Source organism: Arachis hypogaea, chromosome 11, assembly GCF_003086295.3.
Source record: "Arachis hypogaea cultivar Tifrunner chromosome 11, arahy.Tifrunner.gnm2.J5K5, whole genome shotgun sequence".
Classification (NCBI taxonomy): Eukaryota; Viridiplantae; Streptophyta; class Magnoliopsida; order Fabales; family Fabaceae; genus Arachis; species Arachis hypogaea.
In genome coordinates, this window is record NC_092046.1 from 25,851,232 (window position 1) to 25,877,131 (window position 25,900).

General features: G+C 39.2%; 2 non-coding genes across 2 annotated transcripts; both read right to left on the minus strand.

Annotated features, from left to right (window-relative positions):
* Positions 1-5,289: 5,289 nt before the first annotated feature.
* LOC112724993 (small nucleolar RNA R71) lies at positions 5,290-5,396 on the minus strand. Its single transcript, XR_003164127.1, has one exon. It is a non-coding gene; the product is annotated as a small nucleolar RNA R71 (small nucleolar RNA).
* An 11,329-nt stretch (positions 5,397-16,725) lies between these two features.
* On the minus strand, positions 16,726-16,833 carry LOC112725539 (small nucleolar RNA R71). Its single transcript, XR_003164641.1, has one exon. It is a non-coding gene; the product is annotated as a small nucleolar RNA R71 (small nucleolar RNA).
* Between the last annotated feature and the right edge of the window lie 9,067 nt (positions 16,834-25,900).

Below are 25,900 nucleotides of genomic sequence, written 5' to 3' on the forward strand. Positions count from 1 at the left end.
TTGGGTACCTACTTATGTAAGACCAGAAAAATTGAAAAATCCATGTGCATTGATAATGTTATGTTTATTTTTATGCTTCAAAAAAAATTTAAAAAAATATATTCAATAAATAAATAAATGAATAAGAGGACAAAATTACCCCAATACTAAGTTAAGTTAATAAAAGATCAATGCATGTGTGATACAAGTTAAGAGAAAAGTTGATGCATAAGTATATGATACAAAAGTGAAAAAATTTTAGGTAGCTAGGCATGAATTTAAAAGTATGTAGAGTATGTATAGGTGAAGGCTTAGGTTGATCAAAGATTCAATTTATAGCTCACTTAGCATATATATATATATATATATATATATATATATATATATATATATATATATATATATATATATATATATATATATATATATATATATATATACCCTCACCCTTACAAATTTAATTGTCTTTTACTGTATAGTTTGAATTAGTGATATTTGATTTATATTTGTCTTGAAGAACTTATTTACTTTTAACCAAGTAGGCAAAATTATTTTAGCATATAGTTGCATTCACATACATAGGTTGCATTGCATTCCATGAGTCTTACTTTTCCCTACTCATCTATTTTATCTCCTTGAGCTAAGCATGAGGACATGCTAATGTTTAAGTGTGGAGAGGTTGATAAACCGCTATTTTATGGTTTATCTTGTGTTTAATTGAGTGGTTTCATCAAGTCTTTACCTACTTATTCATATGATTTGCATGATTTTACAATCCCTTCCTAGTTTTATTTTATGGTTGAAAACTTGCTTCCTAGAGATCTTTAATTAGTATATTTTAATTCCCCTTTATACCATTCGATGTCGTGATCCGTGTGTTAAGTGTTTCAGGCTTTATAGGGTAGGAATGGCTTAGAGAATGGAGAAGAAACGTGCAAAAATGGAAGGAACACAACAAACCAAGGAGATAACCAGCGAGCACCGACGCGCACGCATGGCTTACGCGAGTGCGCGGAAAGGAGAAATTTGCAGCGACGCGTGCGCGTGCCTAACACATACACGTGGATTGGAGTTCTGCAAGATGACGCATGTGCGTGCCTGACGCGTACTGCGACAAGGAAATTCACCAAATGACGCGCACGCATGACTGATGCGTACGCGTGATATGCGTGATCTGCAGAAATAACAGAAAACGTTGGGGGCGATTTCGGGTCGAGTTTTGACCCAGTTTTTGACCCAGAAACACAGAATAGAGCCAGGGAACATGCAGAGACTCAACACACATTCAAACATTCTCATTAGCATAGTTTTAGCTTTTTAGATCTGAATCTAGAGAAAAAATTACTCTTCCTCTAGGTTTTCTTTACATTCATAGTTTATTGCTTTTGCTTTTGGATATTGAAGAGTCATCACCTCCGTTGAAGATACTATTCTAGTTTGTTTCCTTACTTTTTTATTTATTCCATATTCTTAATTCTTGTTTAAAGTTACAATTGGATTATTTTCATGGATTGTTAATGAAAAGGATTACTTTTATTTTTAATTAAATTGCAGTTATTGTCTATCATGTCTTTCTTTTATTCCCTTTTTAATTCTATGCGAGTAATTTTCATGTCAATGGAGTAGATTCCCAACTTGGAATGGGGGTTGATTAAAAGGAGACACTTGAGTTGGAATGCTTAAGTGATTAGTTAAATTGGAAGTTGTTGGATAATTCTGTATTTACTAACGCTAGACCTTCCCAAAGGAGAGGACTAGGATTTGCGATAAGAGTTAGCTCAATCACTTGACTTTCCTTTTTTTAATAAGGGTTAACTAAGTGAAAATAACAACCTCTTTATACTACACTTGAGAGAATTCCAACAAGGATAGAACTTCCAATTAATCATTCCCTAGTCAAAGCTTTTTATTCTGAATAATATAAATCCCTTTTAATTTTCATTGCACTTAATTACAATTGTTTATTTTCTGTTATTCAACTCTCAAAATTCACGGAAAACTTTTGATTAATAACTTAGCACCCTTTCTAGCAACTCGTTGGGAGACGACCTCGGACTCATACTCCCAGTATTTTTATTCTAAAATTTTGTGACAACCTTTCTAAATTGATGAGGCGGATTTTTGCTAGTTAAGAGCTATACTGATGCCAGGGCATTTTGGCCAGTTTCACTGACCTTTTCTTTATGGTTTTAAGGTAGTTTCATGCATTTTCTTAGGAAATAAGCAAGTTTTGGGTAAATAATCACTTACATCTTGATTCAAGCAAACATTGTGAATTTTACATGATTTCATGAGAATTATGCATGAATTAAAGGACAAATTGAATGATGCATGTCTCATAACTTGGATCAGAGCTTTGATGCACTTTATTGCTTGATTTCAGGATAAAGGAAGCAAGGAAGAACCACGTTAGCAGCCACGTTAGTCTAGCTAACATGACCACTAACGTGGAATGAAGGCTAGCTTGCAACGTTAATGAGAAAAGTGATTGCCAATAACGCCTTTGTGATCCATCATAGCCCACGTTAGTTGCCACGTTAACTATGTTAACGTGGAAGCTAACGTGGAAGAGAAGTAGAACTCCAACGTTAGTGGTAAAAGTAAGTGCCACTAACGTTCCAAAAGGGGAAATTGGCCACGTTAAGAGCCACGTTAACTTAGTTAACGTGAGCTCTAACGTGGAAGAAGAAGTTGATGCCAACGTTAGTGACACTCACCTTTGTCACTAACGTTGGACTAAGCCCATATTGGCTACGTTAAAAGCCACGTTAACCGAGTTAACGTGGACTCTAACGTGGAGGGAGCAAGAATCACCAACGTTAGTGACACTCACCTTTGTCACTAACGTTGGATTGAGCCACGTTAGTTGCCACGTTAATTACATTAACGTGGAAGCTAACGTGGAAAAGAGGGATGATGAGCCAACGTTAGTGACACTCACCTTTGTCACTAACATTGGAGATGGCTATCAATACCACGTTAGAAGTCACGTTAACCTAGTTAACGTGAACTCTAACGTGGGAAGTAGGGGCATTCTGAAGCGTTATTGACAAAGGTAAGTGTCACTAATGCTCTCGAAGATTTGGCAAGCCTATGTTAAAGGCCACATTAACTATTCTAACGTGAACTCTAACGTAGGGAGAAAGGGGTACTCTTAACGTTATTGAAAAAGGTAAACCCCAGTAATGTTTGCAAAGGGCCAAGGGTCAACGTTAGTGGTCACGTTAATGCCACTAACGTTGAAGTTAATGTGGACCACTTTGGGTTAGGAACGTTAGTGAAAAAGGTGATTGTCACTAACATTCTCAACCCCACATTTTCACTTAACGTTAACACCACTAACGCCCTAAGCTAAAGTCCCTGCCTACTTTACACTTTCTCTGCAAGTAAAGCTGAGCCCACTGAAGAAGATAACTGCTTCAACTCAAGATCCAAAGGCCCATATCCAAGACTTAAAGAATCAACTAGAAGATCAGAAGAGTAGAATAAATAGGGAGAGCTTTGAACTAGAAAAGGAGCTTTTGGCATTATTAGAATTACTCTCTGTATTTTACTTTCTCTGCACTTCTAGTTTAACTTTCAGAATGTACTCTCCATCTCTGCTTTCATTTCCCAGAGCTATGAACAACTAAACCCCTTTTATTGAGTTAGGGAGCTCTGTTGTAATTTGATGGATCAATAATAGTTTTCATTATTCTTCTTCTTTCTTTTCTCTTGATTTTACTAGAAAGCTTTCAATCTTTATCCAATTGAGTAGTTATCTTGGAAAAGAAGCTATTCATACTTGGATCTCTTCTGAACCCTGGAAAAGGGATGAAGAGATCATGCTAGAAATGTTTTCTCATGTTGGACCAAATTGGGGTTTGGGCGGATATGGTGACATATAATTCTCCCAATACTTTGATTTGGAAATACATGTGGTATAATCAGTGACCACACTTCATCTCTTCTCATGAGCAATTAAACCAAAGAATTGGCTATTGATCTGATTTGTGAGATTGAATTACCAAGGAATTAGAATTCAATCACTTAAGATTGCCAAGGAGATCAATGAATGCATTGATTGAGGAAGAGATGAAAATGAACTTGATCCGGAGAATGCAACATCTCCTAAGCCCAATGAATTTCCCATTTCTGATCTTACCCATTCTCTTTACTTTATGCCATTTGCTTTCATGCTAAACTTCTCTTCCCCATTTAAGATTCTGCAATTTACTTCCCGTCATTTATTTTCTGCTATTTACTTTCCCGCCATTTAATTTTCTGCAATTCTCAACTCACTTTCTGCTTAGCTCAACTAGAACATTCTTCCAATTAAAGTTGCTTGACCAATCAATCCCTGTGGGATTCGACCTCACTCTACTGTGAGTTTTTACTTGACGACAATTTGGTATACTTGCCGAAGGAAATTTGTTGAGAGACAAGTTTTCGTGCATCAAGTTTATGGCGCCGTTGTCGGGGATTGATTTTGTATCAACAATGATTAAATTGGTGGATAACTAGATTGAGCATTTGTTTTTATTTTGTTTGATTTAAGTTCATTTGAGTAATTTACTTTCTGTTTAGCTATTTTCTTCCCTTTCTGCTACCCATTTTCTTAGTTGTTTACAATTCAGTCACTAACCCACTAACTGTTTGATATATTGCATCACTCACACTAACAGCATTTCTATAGAAATTACTGTCTGCATCTATCTCTCTTGCTTTTGCTTTGTTGGTTGTATGACAGGTAGAAGAAGCGGGGCTTCAACTTCCTTTGATTCTGAACCTGAGAGGACCTTCCTTAGATTAAGGAGGGAAGCAAGAGGAAAGAGAGTAGTTGGTGCTGAGGAAGAGGAAGAGTACTTTGAACCAGACATAGAGGAGAATATGGAGAACCATCATGAAGAAGAGGCTCACAACCATGGCAGAGAAGGTCCAGCGCATCAGGCTGGACAAAAGAGAAGAGTTCTGGGTTCTTACATCAACCCAAACCCAGGAAACTGTGGAAGTAGCATCCAAAGTCCAACCATACATGCCAATAACTTTGAACTAAAGCCACAGCTCATCACCCTTGTTCAGAACAATTGTTCATTCGGAGAAAGTGTGCAAGAAGACCCCAATCAACATCTAACCACCTTCCTGAGGATATGTGATACTGTAAAGTCTAATGGTGTTCATCCTAACACTTATAAACTACTTTTGTTTCCCTTCTCACTCAAGGACAAAGCATCTAAATGGCTCGAATCCTTTCCAAATGAGAGTTTAGCAACCTGGGAAGATGTGGTGAACAAGTTCTTAGCAAGATTCTATCCTCCTCAACGGATCAACAGGTTGAGAGCTGAGGTACAAACATTCAGGCAGCAGGATGGTGAGACTCTATATGAAGCATGGGAGAAGTTTAAAGACTTGACAAGAAGATGCCCGCCAAATATGTTCAATGAATGGGTGTAGTTGCACATTTTCTATGAAGGCCTTTCGTATGAATCAAAGAAGGCAGTAGACCACTCATCCGGGGGATCTCTGAACAAGAAGAAAACCATTGAAGAAGCCATAGATGTCATTGAGACTGTAGCAGAGAATGACTACTTCTATGCTTCTGAAAGAGGAAATACTAGAGGAGTGATGGAGCTGAACAATGTGGTTGCACTGCTAGCTCAAAACAAGATGATTACCAAGCAATTAGCTGACCTCACCAAGAAGATGGAGAGGAATCAAGTAGCAGCAATCACCACTTCAGCAGCAACCCAAGAAGGAGTGAATGAAGAAGCAGAGGGTGATCAGGAACATGCCAACTACATTGGGAATTCACCTAGGCAGAATCATGACCCATACTCCAAAACGTATAATCCTGGTTGGAGGAACCACCCAAACTTTGGGTGGGGAAATCAACAAGACCAAGGCCAAGATCAGAGACACCATAACCCCAACAACAATGCAACTCACCAACACTCAACACAGAGGTCATACCAACACCCACGCAACAACACTTCTCAACATCCATACCAAAGTCAAAATGGCCCTTCTCATCCTTCCAATCTCAACTCTCCATCATCGGAAGAAAGACTATCAAGGATTGAGATTCTACTTGAAGTCATATGCACGGAGATTCAAGATAACAAGGTGTTCAAAGAGGAGGTGCGAGCCAATATCAAGAATCAGGGAGACACCATCAAGAGGCTGGAATTTCAAGTGGGATACCTATCTGAGAAGATTCCCAAACCTACTGATAGCTTCCCAAGTGACACAGAGAAAAATCCGAGAGGTGAAGCAAAGAAAGTCAGATGGGAAGATTGTAAGATGGTTATTATAAGTGATAAGGAGACTGAGGAAGAGCCGAACAAACCATCAGAACAACCTGAAGATACATCGGCAGGAAAGCAGGAAAAGAATCATCAAGAAACCACAATTACACAGAAGAAGCTGCTGAGACCCTATGCACCCTTTCCCCAATTACTCGATGGTGGTGTAGAGAAGAGAATATACTCAAGGTTTCTTGACATATTTACATCTCTCCATGTAAACATACCATTCATCAAGGCCCTCCAACAAATGCCTCATACATTAAGTACATGAAGGAGCTGCTGACCAAAAAAAGCTCACTCAAGGGAGGACAAACCATAGTGATGAATAAGGAGTGCAGTGCTCTCATTCAACCAGGGCTACCTACAAAAAGGAAGGACCCAGGGAGTTTTCACATCCCCTGTGCCATAGGAGAAATAATGTTTGATAAAGGACTCTGTGATCTGGGAGCCAGCATCAACTTAATACCTTTATCCCTTATGAAGAGGCTGCAAATCAATGAGCTGATGCCCACAGACGTAGTCATCAGGCTGGCAGACAAAACTCAAAAACAAGCAATAGGAGTGGTTGAAAACGTGCTGGTGAAGGTTGGGAACTACTTCCTTCCCACAGACTTTGTCATACTGGAAATGGAAGAAAGTCATCTTCACCCAATCATATTGGGAAGACCATTCTTAGCTACAGCCAGAGCACTCATAGATGTGGAGCGAGGAGAGCTAATACTGAGGGTACATGATGAATAACTCACCTTCAATGTCTTCAAACCCTCACAAGAAGCAAGTCAGGAAGGTAAGGAACTAAGGACAGAGCATGACAGAGCAATGGTGGGAGAAACAAGTATTGAGGCACAAGCTGTACACTCAGGAATTCCTTTGGGGTGATGAATAAAATAATCAGTAGCTGTCACAGCTAAAGGAAACTCAAGTGGAGCCAAAACCACCAGAATCATATAGGACCAGCAACAAAATCTCCCTAGGAAAAGAGACCACAAAGAGCAGGATAACAGCAAAAGAAACAAAGAAGAAGATACCAAGGAGATGGAGGAACAAAAAGATCCCTACAGAAGATTTCTCTCCAGGGGATAAAGTGATCTCAGCTTACTTCCTAGATATCCCACCTCATCTTCCCACCATCCCATCTCAGTTACCTAAGGTTTTCACCATCAGCAAAGTTCTCTCCCTAGAACATGTAGAGATCATTGATGAAGCCAATGGATGTAGGTTTACTGCAAGAGGGGAAGATCTGAAGCATTACCAACCACCATGACAAAGGAAGAACATCAAGCTAGTGACCTAAAGAAGCGCTTCATGGGAGGCAACCCATGTTTTACATGCTTTTAAAGTAGTGAATAAAGCAAGGTTCATGGATCGCAAATCAACTTTGACATATCCTTGAATAAATCCTTTTATGCAACATATAGTGAAGAACAAGTTTGGTGTTCAAGGCACACTAAGAGGACATGAATGCAACTCATAGCATGTCACTCTTAGCACCTTAAACAAATCATCTTACACCACATTGCCACAAACTAAGTTTGGTGTCACCAAGGTTGCATATATGGAAATTTAATTAGTCAGTTGGTTTGCATTTGTGAATAGCATTTAGTAGTTAACAACAAAAATTTTAAAAAGTAGTTACTCTTTCTTGTATTTTTTAAAGTTTGCCGCCACTTCCCACAATTTTATTTTTTCTTTTATTTTGTAGGAGGATTAATGGGACAATTGAAGGGTTCGGCTACCACAAAAGGAGAGAACTGTACACGTATCTCCATGGGGATTGCATTGGGAAGTGTTGCCATGCAACATTGGAAGAAGAACAAGCTTGGAAACTGAACCAACACCATCATAAAGTTGATGATCCTTGTGCTCATCCCATGCTAAACCCCATCTGTCCAACACACAACCACCCCGTCAATCCACACCTTTCATTTACTCATCACTTTCCTATATAAGTGATTCCTAGTCCGTACTTCCCTTCACATTCCAACAACCATTTCTTCAAACTTCTCACTCTCGAAGTACAACTCTCCAAGCTACACCCTATCCAAACCTAACCGAATTCCACCACTCATCACTCACCTCAACACCTTCACTTTTCAAAAATCATTCATGACATCATCAAGCTCTAAAAGAAGAAAGGGGAAGGAGCCGGAGCAACGCCCCTTTGATGAAAAGAAGTTTAGAACATTTTACCATGCACTTCAAATTGGATGGATGGCTGATAAGGAGATCATATATGAGCTAGGCTTTCAAGTCAAAAAAACTGAGTGCCCCGAAATCACGAAAAGAAAGAGAGAGGATAGAAAAGAGTCATGAATCAGTAAGGAAGGCACTTGAAGATTGGAAAAAAGCTAGACTAGCACGTATGCAAGGAAGCACAAGTGGACACAAAGAGGACAAACAAGAAGGAGAGCGCGAATAACCCTATGAGTAAAAGGTGGTGGAGTTCCCTCATTGTTCCATCTTTCTTTTTCAAGTCTTTTAAATAAGGAAAATCATGTATGAAATAGAACATGCTTCCATAGTAGCTTAGGAATTTTCAATTCTGTCTTCAAGTTTGCTTTTGCCTAGGTCTATGCTTGCTAGTCAAATTGCCTGCCTTCATTTTTATCTTGCTTATTGTATGCTTGTCCTTTTAAGTCCAATAAAAAGAGATGTTATGAAAGATCAGAATGATGTTCAAGTTGTGGAGTAGGTCCTTAAATTTGTGGTGTAGTAATCACTTAGCTAAGTTGGTTCACCAACCAGGTGGGAAGGCAACTATCTGTCCTGAATCATATACTTGAAACACACCCCATGAGACTAGCTAAATAATAAGATCCTAATAAGAAAAAGGAAAAGAACAATAAGAGTTGAAAAAGAAAGAAAAGTTAATAAAGAATAAGGCTAGGCACCAAGGGCTTGAATCTTGAGGGATGTGTCTGTGGTGCTCTTGTACCAAGGATCTACTTGGATGAATAAGTTCTTAGGAGTGCTTCATCACTTGGTAACTTGGGTTAACTAACCCGGGATTATCAATTGAAAATCCACTATCAAGAGCAACCTTGCTACAGAACATTTAGTAACCTAAAGAGGTGCTGGACACCAAGACCTCAAGGAAAGAAAATAACAAACCATGTGCCTGTGGTGTGCATGTATGGCGGAGAGAGACTTGAGGGAGTAAGTCCTTAGGGGTGTTTCAACACCTAGCACCTTGAACCAACTGGTTCAGGAGTGTTGGCTGAAAGCTTATCTTAAAGAGTCACCCCCTCACAGAACACTTAGCTTAAGGAAGAAATAAACCTTGGAAAGACAAAGGGATTAATAAATAAAAGTCTCAAAGGGTGCAATCAAGTGAGTATTCCAAGGCATGATAAAGGTCTGAAAGCCAGTAAAGGAATGAACCTAAGTTGCTATGCATGAAACCTATAAAACCAAGAACATGACTTCCACAATAATGATTCATTCCTCTTGTCATTTTATTCATCATTCTCTTGTTCCAGTACTTGCTTAGGGACAAGCAAGTTTTAAGTTTGGTGTTGTGATGCCAGGGCATTTTGGCCAGTTTCACTGACCTTTTCTTTATGGTTTTAAGGTAGTTTCATACATTTTCTTAGGAAATAAGCAAGTTTTGGGTAAATAATCACTTACATCTTGATTCAAGCAAACATTGTGAATTTTACATGATTTCATGAGAATTATGCATGAATTAAAGGACAAATTGAATGATGCATGTCTCATAACTTGGATCAGAGCTTTGATACACTTTATTGCTTGATTTCAGGATAAAGGAAGCAAGGAAGAACCACGTTAGTCTAGCTAACGTGACCACTAACGTGGAATGAAGGCTAGCTTGCAACGTTAATGAGAAAAGTGATTGCCAATAACGCCTTCGTGAGCCATCATAGCCCACGTTAGTTGCCACGTTAACTATGTTAACGTGGAAGCTAACGTGGAAGAGAAGTAGAACTCCAACGTTAGTGGTAAAAGTAAGTGCCACTAACGTTCCAAAAGGGGCAATTGGCCACGTTAAGAGCCACGTTAACTTAGTAAACGTGAGCTCTAACGTGGAAGAAAAAGATGATGCCAACGTTAGTGAAACTCACCTTTGTCACTAACGTTGGACTAAGCCCATATTGGCTACGTTAAAAGCCACGTTAACCTAGTTAACGTGGACTCTAACGTGGAGGGAGCAAGAATCACCAACGTTAGTGACACTCACCTTTGTCACTAACATTGGATTGAGCCACGTTAGTTGCCACGTTAATTACATTAACGTGGAAGCTAACGTGGAGAAGAGGGATGATGAGCGAACGTTAGTGACACTCACCTTTGTCACTAACGTTGGAGATGGCTATCAATACCACGTTAGAAGTCACGTTAACCTAGTTAACGTGAACTCTAACGTAGAAAGTTGGGGCGTTCTAAAGCGTTAGAGACAAAGGTAAGTGGTGTGCGAAATCATGATCTTTACTTCCTTGGTAACGGTGCTAAAAACTTCATATGCACGTTCATATTCTTAATTTTTGTTTCACAACTTCGAACAACTAACCAGCAAGTGCACTGGGTCGTCCAAGTAATACCTTACGTGAGTAAGGGTCGATCCTACGGAGATTGTTGGTATGAAGCAAGCTATGGTCATCTTGTTAATCTAAGTCAGGTGGATTAAATTATTTTAAGAAATTATAGTGGATGAAAATAAATAAAATATAAAATAGGAAAGTGGTACTTATGTAATTCATTGGTGAGAATTTCAGATAAGCGTGTAGAGATGCTTTCGTCCCTCTGAACCTCTGCCTTCCTGCTGTCTTCATCCAATCAATCCTACTCCTTTCCATGGTAAGTTATATATTGGGCATCACCGTTGTCAGTGGCTATATCCCGTCCTCTCTGTGAAAATGGTCTGATGCGCTATCACTGCATGGCTAATCATCTAGAGGTTCTCGAACATACTGGAATAGGATTCACCATCCTTTTACATCTGTCACTACGCCCAGCACTCGCGAGTTTGAAGCTCGACATAGCCATCCCTTCCCAGATCCTATTCGGAATACCACAGACAAGGTTTAGACTTTCCGGATCTCAGGAATGGCCATCCATGGGTTCTAACTTATACCACGAAGATTCTGATTATGAAATCCAAGAGATACTCATTCAATCGAAGGTAGAATGAAAGTGGTTTTCAGGCACACGTTCATAGGGAATGATGATGAGTGTCACGATCATCTCATTCATGTTAAAGTGCGAATGAATATCTTAGAAGTGGAATAAGTTGAATTGAATAGAAAAACAGTAGTACTTTGTATTAATTCATGAGGAACAGCAGAGCTCCACACCTTAATCTATGGTGTGTAGAAACTCTACCGTTGAAAATACATAAGTGATAATGGTCCAAGCATGGCTGAATGGCCAGCGCCATAAAGGTCTAAGATGAAACTAAAGATGAAAACTCAATAGTAAAAAGTCCTATTTATAAAAACTAGTTACTAGGGTTTACAGAGATAAGTAAATGATGCAGAAATCCACATCCGGGGCCCACTTGGTGTGTGCTTGGGCTGAGCTTGAAGTTTACACGTGGAGAGGCCATTCTCGGAGTTGAACGCCAGTTTGTGACATGTTTCTGGCGTTGAACTCCACTTTGCAACTTGTTTCTGGCGCTGAACGCCGGACTGCAACAAGGAACTGGCGTTCAACGCCAGTTTGGGTCATCTAAACTCGGGCAAAGTATGGACTAATATATTTCTGGAAAGCCCTGGATGTCTACTTTCCAACGCAATTGGAAGCGTGCCATTTGGAGTTCTATAGCTCCAGAAAATCCATTTTGAGTGCAGGGAGGTCAGAATCCAACAGCATCTGCAGTCCTTCTTCAACCTCTGAATCTGATTTTTGCTCAGGTCCCTCAATTTCAGACAGAAAATACCTGAAATCACAGAAAAACACACAAACTCATAGTAAAGTCCAGAAATGTGAATTTTAATTAAAGACTAATAAAAATATACTAAAAACTAACTAAATCATACTGAAAACTATGTAAAAACAATGCCAAAAAGCGTATAAATTATCCGCTCATCAGTAAGTGTCACTAATGCTCTCGAAGATTTGGCAAGCCTACGTTAAAGGCCACGTTAACTATTCTAACGTGAACTCTAACGTAGGGAGAAAGGGGTACTCTTAACGTTATTGAAAAAGGTAAACCCCACTAACGTTTGTGAAGGGCCAAGGGTCAACGTTAGTGGTCACGTTAGTGCCACTAACGTTGAAGTTAATGATGAGCGGATAATTTATACGCTTTTTGACATTGTTTTTAGTATATTTTTAGTTGGATCTAGTTACTTTTAGGGATGTTTTCATTAGTTTTTATGATAAATTCACATTTCTGGACTTTACTATGAGTTTGTGTGTTTTTCTGTGATTTCAGGTATTTTCTGGCTGAAATTGAGTGACTTGAGCAGAAATCAGATTCAGAGGTTGAAAAAGGACTGCTGATGCTGTTGGATTCTGACCTCCCTGCACTCAAAGTGGATTTTCTGGAGCTACAGAACTCGAAATGGCGCGATTCCAATTGCGTTGGAAAGTAGACATCCAGGGCTTTCCAGCAATATATAATAGTCCATACTTTGGCCAAGAATTGACGACGTAAACTGGCGTTCAACGCCAGCCTTCTGCCTAAATCTGGCGTCCAGCGCCAGAAAAGGATCCAAAACCAGAGTTGAATGCCCAAACAGGCATAGAAACTGGCGTTCAACTCCACAAATGACCTCTGCACGTGCTACACTTAAGCTCAGCCCAAACACACACCAAGTGGGCCCCGGAAGTGGATTTATGCATCAATTACTTACTCATGTAAACCCTAGTGACTAGTTTATTATAAATAGGACCTTTTACTATTGTATTAGGCATCTTTTGATCAGTTGTATGCTATCTTAGATCACAATAGGGGGCTGGCCATCTCGGCCATGCCTGGACCTTCACTTATGTATTTTCAACGGTAGAGTTTCTACACTCCATAGATTAAGGTGTGGAGCTCTGCTGTTCCTCAAAGATCAATGAAAGTACTACTGTTTTCTATTCAATTCTTCTTATTTCGCTTCTAAGATATCCATTCGTACCCAAGAACGTGATGAAGGTGATGATTATGTGTGACGCTCATCACCATCTCCCCTATGAACACGTGCCTGACAAACACTTCCGTTCTACATGAATTAAGCTAGAATGAATATCTCTTAGATCTCCTAACCAGAATCTTCGTGGCGTAAGCTAGAATGATGGCGGCATTCAAGAGAATCCGGAAGGTCTAAACCTTGTCTGTGGTATTCTGAGTAGGATTCAATGATTGAATGACTGTGACGAGCTTCAAACTCGTGATTGTTGGGTGTTAGTGACAGACGCAAAAGGAGGGTGAATCCTATTCCAGCATGATCGAGAACCGACAGATGAATAGCCGTGCCGTGACAGGGTGCGTGAGCATATGATTCACTGAGAGGAGGGGATGTAGCCACTGACAACGGTGATGCCCTTGCATACAGCCAGCCATGGAAAGAAGTAAGACTGATTGGATGAAGATAGCAGGAAAGCAGAGGTTCAGAGGAACGAAAAGCATCTCCATTCGCTTATCTAAAATCCCTGCCAATGAATCTACATAAGTATCTCTATCCCTTTTATTGTTTATTTTAATCTAATAAAGTATCATGTTTAAATCCGCCTGACTGAGATTTGCAAGGTGACCATAGCTTGCTTCATACCAACAATCTCCGTGGGATTCGACCCTTACTCACGTAAGGTATTACTTGGACGACCCAGTGCACTTGCTGGTTAGTTGTATCGAAGTTGTGACAATTATGAATTAAGATCAAAGCACCAAGCTTTGGAGCCATTACCAGGGATTGTTCGAGCCTGGACATCACAATTTCGTGCACCAAGTTTTTGGCGCCGTTGCCGGGGATTGTTCGTGTATGGACAACTGACGGTTCATCTTGTTGCTCAGATTAGGTAATTTTCTTTTTGTTTTCTTTTCAAAAATTTTTCAAAAATATTTTCAAAAATCTCCCATCTGTTTTCGAAAAAAAAAATAATAAAAATGTTTTCAAAAAATTTATATTCAAATTTTTTAAGAATGAATTCTAGTGTTTCATGATGATTTGTTGAAGCCTGGCTGGCTGTAAGCCATGTCTAATTTTTGGACTGGGGTTTCAACTTACCATCACAAAAGAAGAGATTCTCACATACTTAGTTATTCTATACTTGAAAAGTATCCATATCTGCTGAAGCTTTCTTTGAAAGCTTGGCTGGCTAGTGAGCCATGTCTAATTCCTGGACTGAAGCTTTAGACTAACATGGCAAGATTCCTGGAATTCATATTAAAAATTTTGGAATCCTTATTTTTTCTTTTAAATTTTCGAAAAATATAAATAAAAATCCAAAAAAATTAGAAAATCATAAAAATCAAAAATATTTTGTGTTTCTTGTTTAAGTCTTGAGTCACATTATAAGTTTGGTGTCACTTGCATATGCATCTTGCATTTTTCGAAAATATCATGCATTCATAGTGTTCTTCATGATCTTCAAGTTGTTCTTGGTAAGTCTTCTTGTTTGATCTTGATGATTTTTTGTTTTGTGTCTTTTCATGTTTATCATATGCATTTTTGAATTCTTAGTGCCTAAGCATTAAAGAATTCTAAGTTTGGTGTCTTGCATGTTTTCTTTGCATTAAAAATTTTTCAAAAATATGTTCTTGATGTTCATCTTGACATTCAAGGTGTTCTTGGTGTTCATCTTGACAGTCATAGCATTCTTGCATGCATCACATGTTTTGATCTAAAAATTTCATGCATTGCATAATTTTCATGTTTTTCATAAAAATTTCAAAAATCAAAAAAAATATCTTTCCCTTTTTCTCTCATCAAATTCGAAAATTTGAGTTGACTTTTCAAAAATTTTTAAAATCAAGTTGTTGCCAATGAGTCAAATCAAATTTTCAATTTGAAAATCTTATTTTTTTCAAAATCTTTTTCAAAAATCAAATCTTTTTCAAAATTATTAGTTATTTTCGAAAATTTCAAAAATATTTTTCAAAAATCTTTTTCTTATTTTTATACCAAATTTTCGAAAATAACATAATCAATTAATGTTTTGATTCAAAAATTTGAAGTTTGTTACTTGTTAAGAAAGATTCAAACTTTAAAGTTCTAGAATCATATCTTGTGATTTCTTGTGAATCAAGTCATTAATTGTGATTTTAAAAATCAAATCTTTTTCAAAACTAATTTTATCATATCTTTTCAAAAATATCTTCTTATCTTATCTTTTTCAAAAATATCTTTTCAAATATCTTTCCTAACCTCCTAACTTCTTATCTTTTCAAAATTTGTTTCAACTAACTAACTAACTTTTTGTTTGTTTCTTAACTTTTTCAAAACTACTTTCTAAAATATCTTCTTATCTTATCTTTTTCAAAAATATCTTTTCAAAATATCTTTTCTAACTTCCTAACTTCTTATCTTTTCAAAATTTGTTTCAACTAACTAACTAACTTTTTGTTTGTTTCTTAACTTTTTCAAAACTACCTAACTAACTCTCTCTCTCTAATTTTCGAAAATATCTACCCTCTTTTTCAAAAACTTCTTCTTAATTAACTAATTATTTTTATTTTTTATTTTTGATTTCAAAAATTTTCGAAAAAAATACTAACCTTTTTCAAAAAAATATTTTCAAAAATCACTAACTCTTTTTCAAAATAATTTTCGAAAATTATCCCTCCTCCATCCTATTCTATTTATTCATTCATATCCTAACATCCCATCTCACATCTCTTCCATTCGTACAGTTGCATTTCTTCCTTTACATCACATTCTTTATCACCCCTCTTGTCTTCCACTCACACAGGGATCCCTATACTGTGGTATAAAGGATCTCCATTATTATTATTATTTTTCTGTGCCTTCTTCTTTGTCATATGAGCAGGAGCAAGGATAAGGACATTCTTGTGGAAGCAGATCCAGAACCTGAAAGGACTCTGAAGAGAAAATTAAGAGAAGCTAAAATACAACAATCCAGAGATAACCTTTCAGAAATTTTCGAACAGGCAGAAGAGATGGCAGCCGAAAATAATAATAATATAAGGAAGATGCTTGGTGACTTTACTGCACCTAATTCCAATTTACATGGAAGAAGCATCTCCATTCCTGCCATTGGAGCAAACAACTTTGAGCTGAAACCTCAATTAGTTTCTCTGATGCAGCAGAACTGCAAGTTTCATGGACTTCCATCTGAAGATCCTTTTCAGTTCTTAACTGAATTCTTGCAGATATGTGATACTGTTAAGACTAATGGAGTAGATCCTGAAGTCTACAGGCTCATGCTTTTCCCTTTTGTTGTAAGAGACAGAGCTAGATTATGGTTGGATTCACAACCCAAAGACAGCCTGAACTCTTGGGATAAGCTGGTCACGGCTTTCTTAGCCAAGTACTTTCCTCCTCAAAAGCTGAGCAAGCTTAGAGCTGATGTTCAAACCTTCAGACAGAAAGAAGGTGAATCTCTCTATGAAGCTTGGGAAAGATACAAACAGTTGACCAAAAAGTGTCCTTCTGACATGCTTTCAGAATGGACCATCCTGGATATATTCTATGATGGTTTATCTGAGCTATCAAAGATGTCACTGGATACTTCTGCAGGTGGATCCATTCACCTAAAGAAAACGCCTGCAGAAGCTCAAAAACTCATTGACATGGTTGCTAATAACCAGTTCATGTACACTTCTGAAAGGAATCCGGTGAATAATGGGATGCCTATGAAGAAGGGAGTTCTTGAAGTTGATACTCTGAATGCCATATTGGCTCAGAATAAAATATTGACTCAGCAAGTCAATATGATCTCTCAGAGTCTGCATGGAATGCAAGCTGCATCCAACAGTACTCAAGAGGCATCTTCTGAAGAAGAAGCCTATGATCCTGAGAACCCTGCAATAGCAGAGGTAAATTACTTAGGTGAACCTTATGGAAACACCTATAACTCAACATGGAGAAATCATCCAAATTTCTCATGGAAGGATCAAAAGCCTCAACAAGGCTTTAATAATGGTGGAAGAAACAGGTTTAGCAATAGCAAACCTTTTCCATCATCAACTCAGCAACAGACAGAGAACTCTGAACAAAATGCTTCTAATTTAGCAAATCTAGTCTCTGATCTATCTAAGGCCACTGTAAGTTTCATGAATGAAACAAGGTCTTCCATTAGAAATTTGGAAGCACAAGTGGGCCAGCTGAGTAAAAGGATCACTGAAATCCCTCCTAGTACTCTCCCAAGTAATACAGAAGAGAACCCAAAAGGAGAGTGCAAGGCCATTGACATAAGTGCCATGGCTGAACCTGTGAGGAGAGGAGAGGACGTGAATCCCAAGGAGGAAGACCTCCTGGGACGTCCAGTGACCAATAAGGAGCTTCCCTCTGGGGAACCCAAGGACTCTGAGGCTCATCTAGAGACCATAGAGATTCCATTGAACCTCCTTATACCCTTCATGAGCTCTGATGAGTATTCCTCTTCTGAAGAGAATGAGGATGTTACTGAAGAGCAAACTACCAAGTTTCTTGGTGCAATCATGAAGCTGAATGCCAAATTATTTGGCATTGATGCTTGGGAAGTTGAACCTCCCTTGTTCATCAATGAACTAAGTGATCTGGATCAATTGACATTGCCTCAGAAGAGACAGGATCCTGGAAAGTTCATAATACCCTGTACCATAGGCACCATGATTTTTAAGGCTCTGTGTGACCTTGGTTCAGGGATAAACCTCATGCCCCTCTCTGTAATAGAGAAACTGGGAATCTATGGGGTGCAAGCTGCTAAAATCTCACTAGAGATGGTAGACAGCTCAAGAAAACAGGCTTATGGACAAGTAGAAGATGTATTAGTAAAGGTTGAGGGCCTTTACATACCTACTGATTTCATAGTCCTGGATACTGGAAAGGAAGAGGATGAATCCATCATCCTAGGAAGACCTTTCCTGGCCACAGTAAGAGCTGTGATTGATGTTGACAGAGGTGAAATATTCTTTCAATGGAATGAGAACTCCCTTGTATTCAAAACTCAAGGATCCCCCTCTGCAACCATGGAGAGGAAGCAGGAAAAGCTTCTCTCCCAGCAGAGTCAACCAGAGCCCCCACAGTCAAACTCTAAGTTTGGTGTTGGAGAGTCTCAACAAAGCTCTGCACATCTGTGAGGCTCCATGAGAGCCCACTGTCAAGCTATTGACATTAAAGAAGCGCTTGTTGGGAGGCAACCCAATGTTTATCTAATTCTTATTTTTATTGTTTTTCATGTTTTCTTAGGTTCATGATCATGTGGAGTCACAAAATAAATATAAAAATTGAAAACGGAATCAAAAACAGCAGAAGAAAAATCACACCCTGGAGGAGCATCTGTCTGGCGTTCAAACGCCAGAACAGAGCATAGTTCTGGCGCTGAACGCCCAGAATGGGAGCATCCTGGCGCTGAACGCCCAGAACAAGCATGGTTCTGGCATTCAATGCCAGAAATGGTAGCAAATGGGCGTTGAACGCCCAAAATGGGCACCAACCTGGCGCTGAACGCCCAGAGTTGTGTGCAAGGGCATTTTACATGCCTAAATTGGTGCAGGGATGTAAATGCCTTGACACCTCAGGATCTGTGGACCCCACAGGATCCACTCAGGATCTGTGGACCCCACAGGATCCCCACCTACCTCCACTCACTTCTTCTCACCACTCTCTTTCACACAACCCCATAAACACTCTTCCCTAAAAACCCCTCACCAATCACCTCAATCTCTCTTCCCCACTAAACCTTCACCACTCACATCCACCCACTCTTCCCAATAAACCTACCTCATAAACTCCACCTACCTTCAAAATTCAAAACCAATTTCCCACCCATATAGTCGAAACCTAACCCCCCTCCCTTCCCTATATAAAGCCTTCCATTCTTCATCAAAATCACACATCACACCCCTCTACACTCCTCTTGGCCGAACCCTCATCTCCCTCTCCCTCTCCACATTTCTTCTTCTTCTTCTTCTTCTATTTCTTTTGTTTATTGCTCGAGGGCGAGCAATATTCTAAGTTTGGTGTGGTAAAAGCATAGCTTTTTTGTTTTTCCATTACCATTGATGGCATCTAAGACCGGAGAATCCACTAGAAGAGGGAAAGGGAAGACAAAAGCTTCCACATCCGAGTCATGGGAGATGGAAAGATTCATCTCTAAAGCCCATCAAGACCACTTCTATGATGTTGTGGCCAAGAAAAAGGTGATCCCCGAGGTCCCTTTTAAACTCAAAAGAAATGAGTATCCGGAGATCCGACATGAAATTCAAAAAGAGGGTGGGAAGTTCTAACAAATCCCATCCAACAAGTCGGCATCCTAATGGTTCAAGAGTTCTATGCCAATGCATGGATCACCAAGAACCATGATCAAAGTAAGAACCCGGATCCAAAGAACTATGTTACAATGGTTCGGGGGAAATACTTAGATTTCAGTCCGGAAAATGTGAGGTTGGCGTTCAACTTGCCATACATGGAAGAGAACGCACGCCCCTACACAAGGAGAGTCAACTTTGATCAAAGGTTGGAACAAGTCCTTATGGACATATGTGTAGAAGGAGCTCAATGGAAGATTGACTCCAAAGGCAAGCTGGTTCAACTAAGAAGATTGGACCTCAAGCCTATTGCTAGAGGATGGTTGGAGTTTATTCAATGCTCAATCATTCCCACTAGCAACCGGTCTGAAGTTACTATAGACCGGGCCATCATGGTCCATAGCATCATGATTGGAGAAGAGGTGGAAGTTCATGAGATTATACCTCAAGAACTTTACAAGGTGGCTAACAAGTCCTCCACCATGGCAAGGTTAGCCTTTCCTCACCTCATTTGCCACCTATGCAATTCAGCTGGGATTGACATAGAGGGAGATATCCTCATTAAAGAGGAAAAGCCCATCACTAAGAAAAAGATGGAGCAAGCAAGAGAGCCCAGTCATGGAGCTCAAGAGGCGCAAGAAGCTCATCACCATGAGATTCCGGAAATGCCTCAAATGCACTTTCCTCCACAAGACTATTGGGAGCAAATCAACACCTCCCTAGAAGAATTAAGTTCCAATATGGGACAACTACGGGTGGAACATCAAGAGCACTCCATCATGCTCCATGAAATAAGAGAAGATCAAAAAGCAATGAGGGAGGAGAAACAAAGACAAGGAAGAGACATAGAAGAGCTCAAGGACATCATTGGTTCCTCAAGAAGGAAACGCCACCATCACTAAGGTGGATTCATTCCTTGTTCTTCTTTCTTCTATTTTTCGTTTTCTATGTTATGTGCTTATTTATGTTTGTGCCTTCATTACATGATCATTAGTAGTTAGTAACTTTGTCTTAAAGTTATGAATGTCCTATGAATCCATCACCTCTCTGAAAATAAAAAAACTGTTTTAATTCAAAAGAACAAGAAGTACATGGGTTTCGAATTTATCCTTGAACTTAGCTTAATTATATTGATGTGGTGACAATACTTCTTGTTTTCTGAATGTATGCTTGAACAGTGCATATGTCTTTTGAAGTTGTTGTTTAAGAATGTTAAATATGTTGGCTCTTGAAAGAATGATGACTAGGAGACATGTTATTTGATAATCTGAAAAATCATAAAAATGATTCTTGAAGCAAGAAAAAGCAGCAAAGAACAAAGCTTGCAGAAAAAAAAAATAGGCGAAAAAAAAAATAGAAAGAAAAAGAAAAAGCAAGCAGAAAAAGCCAAAGCTCTTAAAACCAAGAGGCAAGAGCAAAAAGCCAATAACCCTTAAAACCAAAAGGCAAGGGCAAATAAAAAGGATCCCAAGGCTTTGAGCATCAGTGGATAGGAGGGCCTAAAAGAATAAAATCCTGGTCTAAGCGGCTAAACCAAGCTGTCCCTAACCATGTGCTTGTGGCGTGTAGGTGTCAAGTGAAAACTTGAGACTGAGCGGTTAAAGTCAAGGTCCAAAGCAAAAACAAAGAGTGTGCTTAAGAACCCTGGACACCTCTAATTGGGGACTTTAGCAAAGCTGAGTCACAATCTGAAAAGGTTCACCCAATTATGTGTCTGTGGCATTTATGTATCCGGTGGTAATACTGGAAAACAAAGTGCTTAGGGCCACGGCCAAGACTCATAAAGAAGCTGTGTTCAAGAATCATCATACTGAACTAGGAGAGTCAATAACACTATTCGAAATCTGAAGTTCCTATAGATGCCAATCATTCTGAACCTCAATGGATAAAGTGAGATGCCAAAACTATTCAAGAGGCAAAAAGCTATAAGTCCCGCTCATATGATTGAAGCTATGTTTCATTGATAGTTTGGAATTTATAGTATATTCTCTTCTTTTTATCCTATTTGATTTTTAGTTGCTTGGAGACAAGCAACAATTTAAGTTTGGTGTTGTGATGAGCGGATAATTTATACGCTTTTTGACATTGTTTTTAGTATATTTTTAGTAGGATCTAGTTACTTTTAGGGATGTTTTCATTATTTTTTATGATAAATTCACATTTCTGGACTTTACTATGAGTTTTTGTGTTTTTCTGTGATTTCAGGTATTTTCTGGCTGAAATTGAGGGACTTGAGCAGAAATCAGATTCAGAGGTTGAAAAAGGACTGCTGATGCTGTTGGATTCTGACCTCCCTGCACTCAAAGTGGATTTTCTAGAGCTACAGAACTCGAAATGGCGCGCTTCCAATTGCGTTGGAAAGTAGACATCCAGGGCTTTCCAGCAATATATAATAGTTCATACTTTGGTCAAGAATTGACGACGTAAACTGGCGTTCAACGCCAGCCTTCTGCCCAAATCTGGCGTCCAGCGCCAGAAAAGGATCCAAAACCAGAGTTGAACGCCCAAACTGGCATAGAAACTGGCGTTCAACTCCACAAATGACCTCTGCACGTGCTACACTTAAGCTCAGCCCAAACACACACCAATTGGGCCCCGGAAGTGGATTTATGCATCAATTACTTACTCATGTAAACCCTAGTGACTAGTTTATTATAAATAGGACCTTTTACTATTGTATTAGGCATCTTTTGATCAGTTGTATGCTATCTTAGATCACAATAGGGGGCTGGCCATCTCGGCCATGCCTGGACCTTCACTTATGTATTTTCAACGGTAGAGTTTCTACAATCCATAGATTAAGGTGTGGAGCTCTGCTGTTCCTCAAAGATCAATGAAAGTACTACTGTTTTCTATTCAATTCTTCTTATTTCGCTTCTAAGATATCCATTCGTACCCAAGAACGTGATGAAGGTGATGATTATGTGTGACGCTCATCACCATCTCCCCTATGAACACGTGCCTGACAAACACTTCCGTTCTACATGAATTAAGCTAGAATGAATATCTCTTAGATCTCCTAACCAGAATCTTCGTGGCGTAAGCTAGAATGATGGCGGCATTCAAGAGAATCCGGAAGGTCTAAACCTTGTCTGTGGTATTCTGAGTAGGAATCAATGATTGAATGACTGTGACGAGCTTCAAACTCGTGATTGTTGGGCGTTAGTGACAGACGCAAAAGGAGGGTGAATCTTATTCCAGCATGATCGAGAACCGACAGATGAATAGCCGTGCCGTGACAGGGTGCGTGAGCATATGATTCACTGAGAGGAGGGGATGTAGCCACTGACAACGGTGATGCCCTTGCATATAGCCAGCCATGGAAAGAAGTAAGACTGATTGGATGAAGATAGCAGGAAAGCAGAGGTTCAGAGGAACGAAAAGCATCTCCATTCGCTTATCTGAAATCCCTGCCAATGAATCTACATAAGTATCTCTATCCCTTTTATTGTTTATTTTAATCTAATAAAGTATCATGTTTAAATCCGCCTGACTGAGATTTGCAAGGTGACCATAGCTTGCTTCATACCAACAATCTCCGTGGGATTCGACCCTTACTCACGTAAGGTATTACTTGGACGACCCAGTGCACTTGCTGGTTAGTTGTATCGAAGTTGTGACAATTATGAATTAAGATCAAAGCACCAAGCTTTGGAGCCATTACCAGGGATTGTTCGAGCCTGGACATCACAATTTCGTGCACCAGTTAACGTGGACCTCTTTGGGTTAGGAACGTTTCTGAAAAAGGTGATTGTCACTAACGTTTTCAACCCCACATTTTCACTTAACGTTAACACCACTAACGCCCTAAGCTAAAGTCCCTGCCTACTTCACACTTTCTCTGCAAGTAATGCTGAGCCCACTGAAGAAGATAACTGCTTCAACTCAAGACCCAAAGGCCCATATCCAAGACTTGAAGCATCAACTAGAAGATCAGAAGAGTAGTATAAATAGGGAGAGCTTTGAACTAGAAAAGGAGCTTTTGGCATTATTAGAATTACTCTCTGTATTTTACTTTCTCAGCACTTCTAGTTTAACTTTCAGAATTTACTCTCCATCTCTGCTTTCATTTCCCAGAGCTATGAACAACTAAACCCCTTTCATTGGGTTAGGGAGCTCTGTTGTAATTTGATAGATCAATAATAGTTTTCATTATTCTTCTTCTTTCTTTTCTCTTGATTTTACTAGAAAGCTTTCAATATTCATCCAATTGAGTAGTTATCTTGGAAAAGAAGCTATTCATACTTGGATCTCTTCTGAATCTTGGAAAAGGGATGAAGAGATCATGCTAGAAATGTTTTCTCACGTTGGACCAAATTGGGGTTTGGGCGGATATGGTGACATATAATTCTCCCAATACTTTGATTTGGAAATACATGTGGTATAATCAGTGACCACACTTCATCTCTTCTCATGAGCAATTAGACCAAGGAATTGGCTATTGATCTGATTTGAGAGATTGAATTACCAAGGAATTGGAATTCAATCACTTAAGATTGCCAAGGAGATCAATGAATGCATTGATTGAGGAAGAGATGAAAATGAACTTGATCCGGAGAATGCAACATCTCCTAAGCCCAATGAATTTCCCATTTCTGATCTTACCCATTCTCTTTACTTTATGCCATTTACTTTCATGCTAAACTTCCCTTCCCCATTTAAGATTCTGCAATTTACTTCCCGTCATTTATTTTCTGCTATTTACTTTCCCGCCATTTAATTTCCTGCAATTCTCAACTCACTTTCTGCTTAGCTCAACTAGAACATTCTTCCAATTAAAGTTGCTTGACCAATCAATCCCTGTGGGATTCGACCTCACTCTACTGTGAGTTTTTACTTGACGACAATTCGGTATACTTGCCGAAGGAAATTTGTTGAGAGACAAGTTTTCGTGCATCATATACTCGCAACACTGTTCTATTATATTATAATCTCTTAATTGGTCTACTCTCTGCCACGCATCAGTATCCATCCAAGAAATAATAATACTCATGCCCAACAAGCCTCTCCAACATTTGATCCATGAACGGTAGAGGGAAATGATCCTTCCTTTTGGCTTCATTGAGCTTTCTGTAGTCTATACACATGTGCCATTCAGTCACTGTTCTTCTTGGTGTCAACTCATTCCTTTCATTTGGCACAACTGTGATTCCTTCCTTCTTAGGGACTACTTGAACAAGGCTCACCCAAGGACTATCTGAAATGGGATAAATCACCCTACTTGCCATAGCTTGAGCACTTCCTTTTGTACCACTTCCATCATTGATGGGTTTAACCTTCTTTGTGGCTGGATTGAAGGCTTGGCATCCTCTTCAAGCAGGATCTTATGCACACACATTGAAGGGCTTATCCCCTTTAAATCTGAGAGTGTCTACCCAATGGCATCCTTGTGCTGTCTCAGCACCTTGATGAGCTCTTCCTCTTGTTCCTTACTCAAAGTTGAGTTGATTATTACTGGATATGTGTCATTGCTCCCCAAGTAGGCATACTTCAAGCTTGGACGCAAAGTCTTCAATTCCAGCTTTGGTGCTTCTACTTTTTCCTTGTTTGTCTTGTCTGGCATGATCGAGCCTTCCATGCTTTCTTATGGTAGCTCACCACATGATGTTTGTTGCTCTTGCTCCATTGCATCTACAAGTTTGTCTTCTTCCAAGACTCCTTAGACTAGTGCCTCCATTATATCTACCATCATACACTCTCCAATGGACTCTTTGGGGTAACTCATAGCAGTGAAAACATTGAATACCATCTTTTCTTCATGAAGCCTGAGAACCAATTCTCCCTTTTGTACATCAATTATAGCTCCAGCTGTTGCCAAGAATGGCCTCCCTAGTATGATTTATGCATTGGCCTCTTCTTCCATATCAAGCACTACAAAATCTACTGGAAAGATAAATTCTCCCACCTTAACCAGTAAGTCCTCCACTACTCCATGGGAAATTTTGAATGTCCTATCAGCTAGTTAAAGTGCCATCCTTGTTGGTTTGGCCTCTTCAATTCTCATTTTCTTCATCATGGCCAAGGACATAAGGTTGATGCTAGCTCCCAGATTACACAATGCTTTCTCAATGCTAATGTCTCCTATGATGCATGGGATTTGAAAACTCCAGGATCTTTCATCTTTTGGGGAAGCTTCTTTTGTATAATGACACTACATTCCTCTATGAGTACTACAGTCTCCTTTTCTCCCTAGTTTTTTTTCTTGGTCATGAGCTCCTTTAGGAACTTGGCATAGAGTGGCATTTGCTCTAGTGTTTCAACAAAAGATATGTTAATT